This window comes from Nylanderia fulva, unplaced genomic scaffold (genome assembly GCF_048542155.1).
Source record: "Nylanderia fulva isolate GAGA-0341 unplaced genomic scaffold, ASM4854215v1 Scaffold442, whole genome shotgun sequence".
Classification (NCBI taxonomy): Eukaryota; Metazoa; Arthropoda; class Insecta; order Hymenoptera; family Formicidae; genus Nylanderia; species Nylanderia fulva.
Genome location: NW_028190524.1, coordinates 1 through 5,282, shown reverse-complemented (window position 1 = coordinate 5,282; position 5,282 = coordinate 1). Strand labels below are relative to the sequence as shown.

At 57.2% G+C, this 5,282-nt stretch overlaps 1 non-coding gene and 2 pseudogenes across 1 annotated transcript; all 3 read left to right on the top strand.

Annotated features, from left to right (window-relative positions):
* LOC146721623 (small subunit ribosomal RNA) overlaps positions 1 to 512 on the top strand; it is a 4,532-nt pseudogene extending 4,020 nt beyond the window's left edge.
* Positions 513 to 1,327: 815 nt separating this feature from the next.
* Positions 1,328 to 1,482, top strand: LOC146721622 (5.8S ribosomal RNA). Its single transcript, XR_014925594.1, has one exon. It is a non-coding gene; the product is annotated as a 5.8S ribosomal RNA (ribosomal RNA).
* A 1,037-nt stretch (positions 1,483 to 2,519) lies between these two features.
* LOC146721621 (large subunit ribosomal RNA) lies at positions 2,520 to 5,282 on the top strand (annotated as a pseudogene; the record flags this gene model as incomplete).

The following is a 5,282-nucleotide window of genomic DNA, read 5'->3' as shown; positions in this document are numbered from 1 at the left end:
CTCTGCCTGCTAAATAGGCGTACCTTATGGTATCGCGAGGCCCCCGGCTTCGGCTGGGGGTTTTTACTACCAACGTACAAACAAATCTTCTTAGAGGGACAGCGGCTTCTAGCCGCACGAGATTGAGCATACAGGTCTGTGATGCCCTTAGATGTTCTGGGCCGCACGCGCGCTACAACTGAAGGAATCAGGCGTGTGTTCCCTGGCCGAAAGGCCCGGGTACCCGCTGAACCTCCGTTCGTGCTAGGATTGGGGCTTGCAATTGTTCCCCATGAACGCAGGAATTCCCAGTAAGCGCGAGTAATAAGCTCGCGTTGATTACGGTCCCCCCTTTTGTACACACCCGCCCGTCTGCTACCTAACCGATTGAATGATTTATGAGGTCTTCGGACTGTGTCGCGGCAATGTCTCGGCATTGCCGATGTTGCCGGAAGATCGCCAAACTTGATCATATAGAGAAGTAAAAGCCGGTAACACGGTTTCCGTAGGTGGAACCTGCGGAAGGATCATTAACGTTCCGGAGGTCCTGCTCTGCGTCGAGAGTCCTCTCTTTTGGGAGAGACGCACGCGCTCGCAGCAGTCGCGCGACTGATGGACGCGCTGAAAAGGCGCTCTGCAGAGAAAAAAGAAAATAACTGATTTGACGGAATTTGTTGTTGTGTTTTTGATATAACGACGGACGCCGTCGCGCCTCTCTGACCGAAAGTAGTCGGCAAGCAGAGCAGCGCGCCCGGCGGTGTTCGACGACGATTCGGAGCGAGACGCTTCGCGATCACGCTCGTGTGTGTGCCATTCTCCGGCCACACACACACACAGAGCGTCGATTCGGCGTTGAGCGCGAACCGGTGGTAACCTATGCCCGCGCACGCGTGTGTGCAGCACCCACGACGTTCGTCGACGCGCGCCCTCCCCGTTGTCGCGGGGCAGCGGTCAGCGTGCCGAGAACACACGGTGTGCGACCGCGAGTGCCGAGCGAGAGGACCCCCATATATTATTATAATATTATATATAACACAGAGAAGGGATCGATGATATTTCGACCAATCTGTCAACTGTGTCGGTCCGACGGTTTCTTCAAAGAGCTTCCGCCCCGGCTCTCCCCGTTGCGGGAGAGACGCTCCGAACGAGAAACACACAACTCTATCTTTGTGCCGTAGCCTTCCCTGGCGAGAGGCGGCGGTCCGCGCGCGTCCTCGGACGCGCGCGGACAGGCTGATCGAAGAGCCACCACGATTATTCTCTCTCTCTCTCTCTCGTCCGAGAGAAGAGACCACGATGGTTGAACGATGAAGCGCGTTTCTTCGCGAACGCAAAAATTTCGAACGATTACCCTGAACGGTGGATCACTTGGCTCGTGGGTCGATGAAGAACGCAGCTAATTGCGCGTCAACTTGTGAACTGCAGGACACATGAACATCGACATTTCGAACGCACATTGCGGTCCACGGATACAATTCCCGGACCACGCCTGGCTGAGGGTCGTTTTAGTACCCCTAAACTGCTTGCGCGCCGAAAAGCGCGCACGGCCACGACGCGGGCGACCAGAGAATGGCGCGCGCGTCGCCTGTGCCCTGTGCAACGCTTACAATGGGCGTACGAGCGATCGTTGGACGTTCGCCCGAGGTGTCTGTGCCGCGCCGACCGGCCGCGGTGCAAATCCTGGCGTCGTCTGAAATGACACACCGAAATAATAATAATAATGAGGAGGAGAAGCGCACAAGCGTGTAAAACGTTGGCGAACGCGCGCCCAGAGAATGCTGCGCGAATTAAGAGGGGGAGCGTGTTTGTGTATCCAAGTCGTGTGTGTACGCGAGAGCCGAGGAGAAATGGGATGAGAGTAAGAGCGCGCGAAGGGAGCAACAAACGGCCAAAAAAAAGGGTCAGGACGGTGAATGGCACCGCTTTCCCTAGAGCGGCGCGTGCGTCGTTGTCTCCCGAAAGTAGGTAGCGCTTGTCTCACCGTCTCTCCTCTCCCGTACATCACACAGACTGACCGGACTGCTCTCGCACTCTGTGCCGCGTCTCTCGGTGCGATAGCGCTCGCGCGTCTTATGCCGAGGCGCCCTTGCCCGCACACATAACGGTATTACGGAGAAATATACGGCGCGTCGTCGTCCGGCGGAGAGAGCATTCGTAATCCTTTACCTCTTTACGGAGAAGGGTTTTGAATCGCGAGCCGACCGCGTGTCCGAGTCCACGAAATTTTCGTAAAGCGAAAAAAAGGGGACCGGCGCGCCGCGTCGTGTACTCGTCGAATCGATTCCGCCCGAATTTCGTATATAAAAGAGAAGGGAGAGCCGAGAATCTCGAACCCCGCGATATATCGTCTCCATTACCACCAACGAGTGTGTGTGCGGTTAGCGCCCCGGCGATTTGCCTTCTCGCGTATTTCGTGTGCTGCCGCTGCTGCTCTCTCGTTCGACGCTCTCTCTCTCTCCCTCTTATAATATATATTATAGAGGAGAGACGACGATGAGCGACGCGGAGGAGGCAAACGGCTACGAAAACTCACTATGCGACGACCTCAGAGCAGGCGAGATTACCCGCTGAATTTAAGCATATTATTAAGCGGAGGAAAAGAAACTAACCAGGATTTCCTTAGTAGCGGCGAGCGAACAGGAAAGAGCCCAGCACCGAATCCCGCGGTTCCGCCGCAGGGAAATGTGGTGTTTGGGAGGATCCGCTTATCCCGAGGTGCCGCGTCGCGTCCAAGTCCATCTTGAATGGGGCCACTACCCGTAGAGGGTGCCAGGCCCGTAGCGACCGGTGCGCGCCTCGGGAGGATCTCTCCTTAGAGTCGGGTTGCTTGAGAGTGCAGCTCTAAGTGGGTGGTAAACTCCATCTAAGGCTAAATACGACCACGAGACCGATAGCGAACAAGTACCGTGAGGGAAAGTTGAAAAGAACTTTGAAGAGAGAGTTCAAGAGTACGTGAAACCGTTCAGGGGTAAACCTAAGAAACCCAAAAGATCGAACGGGGAGATTCATCGTCAGCGGCGCTGGCTTCGCGTCGGTCGGCGATGTCCCGCGGAGTCCTTGCGGCTCGCGCGCGGGCACGCTACCGTGCGCCGATGTCCGGCGCTCGTCGTCGTGCACTTCTCCCCAAGTAGAACGTCGCGACCCGCTGGGTGTCGGTCTACGGCCCGGGTGCGGTGTCTGTCGCGTCGCCGGTAAAACGGCACGCGACAAACCCTCGGTCGCCCGGCCGGCTGCTCGGCGGTACGCGCAAGGTATCAGGCCGCACTATTCACGGTGCGTCGAGACCGTCGCAAGCGCACGCCACGGTACTCGGAGGTTACGGACTTCGCGCCGTCCCCGGTCCTGGCCCGCTGTTGGTTACAGTACGGTACACCTTCGACAGGCCTGCGAACGTCTCCCGCGGTCTCGCGGGAGACCGATACCGGTCGGCGACGCTACTGCTTTGGGTACTCTTAGGACCCGTCTTGAAACACGGACCAAGGAGTCTAACATGTACGCGAGTCATTGGACTTGTCGCGAGACCTAAAGGCGTAATGAAAGTGAAGGTCGGCCCTGGCCGTCGACCTAGGGAGGATGGGCCGCGTCGCGATGCGGCCTCGCACTCCCGGGGCGTCTCGTTCTCATCGCGAGAAGAGGCGCACCCAGAGCGTACACGTTGGGACCCGAAAGATGGTGAACTATGCCTGGTCAGGACGAAGTCAGGGGAAACCCTGATGGAGGTCCGTAGCGATTCTGACGTGCAAATCGATCGTCGGAACTGGGTATAGGGGCGAAAGACTAATCGAACCATCTAGTAGCTGGTTCCCTCCGAAGTTTCCCTCAGGATAGCTGGCACTCGGCCGTTCCGCACGGAACGCGCGCGAGTCTCATCTGGTAAAGCGAATGATTAGAGGCCTTGGGGCCGAAACGACCTCAACCTATTCTCAAACTTTAAATGGGTGAGATCTCTGGCTTTCTTGAATTATGAAGCCACGAGCATCTTCGGATCAGAGTGCCAAGTGGGCCATTTTTGGTAAGCAGAACTGGCGCTGTGGGATGAACCAAACGCAGAGTTAAGGCGCCCAACTCGACGCTCATGGGGACACCATGAAAGGCGTTGGTTGCTTAAGACCAGCAGGACGGTGGCCATGGAAGTCGGAATCCGCTAAGGAGTGTGTAACAACTCACCTGCCGAAGCAACTAGCCCTGAAAATGGATGGCGCTGAAGCGTCGAGCCTATACTCTGCCGTCAGCGGCAAGTGGGGCGGCAACCGGGAGCGGGCGTTAGTCTTCTCTCGCGTCGTCACGAAGCCCTGACGAGTAGGAGGGTCGCGACGGTGAGCGCAGAAGGGTCTGGGCGCGAGCCTGCCTGGAGCCGCCGTCGGTGCAGATCTTGGTGGTAGTAGCAAATACTCCAGCGAGGCCCTGGAGGACTGACGTGGAGAAGGGTTTCGTGTGAACAGCCGTTGCACACGAGTCAGTCGATCCTAAGCCCTAGGAGAAATCCTATGTCAATGAACGGCGTACAATATACTCGAGTGTCGAGAAATAATAATAAATATTATACGAAAGACACACGCCCGTCGGGCGAAAGGGAATCCGGTTCCTATTCCGGAACCCGGCAGCGGAACCGCATACAATTCGGGCCCTCGTAAGAGTGTTCGTCGGGGTAACCCAAAATGACCTGGAGACGCCGTCGGGAGATCCGGGAAGAGTTTTCTTTTCTGTATAAGCGTTCGAGTTCCCTGGAAACCTCTAGCAGGGAGATAGGGTTTGGAACGCGAAGAGCACCGCAGTTGCGGCGGTGTCCGGATCTTCCCCTCGGACCTTGAAAATCCAGGAGAGGGCCACGTGGAGGTGTCGCGCCGGTTCGTACCCATATCCGCAGCAGGTCTCCAAGGTAAAGAGCCTCTAGTCGATAGAATAATGTAGGTAAGGGAAGTCGGCAAATTGGATCCGTAACTTCGGAATAAGGATTGGCTCTGAGGAGCGGGGCGTGTCGGGCTTGGTCGGGAAGCGGGTCTGGCTGACGTGCCGGGCCTGGGCGAGGTGAACGGTCGGCGTTCTCGCGCCGGTCCCGGGATCCGAGCTCGGTCCCGTGCCTTGGCCTCCCGCGGATCTTCCTTGCTGCGAGGCTTCCGTGGCGGCGCGAGCCGTCGTGGTCGTCCTCTTCGGCCGCCATTCAACGCTCAGCTCAGAACTGGCACGGACTAGGGGAATCCGACTGTCTAATTAAAACAAAGCATTGCGATGGCCCTCGCGGGTGTTGACGCAATGTGATTTCTGCCCAGTGCTCTGAATGTCACGTGAAGAAATTCAAGCAA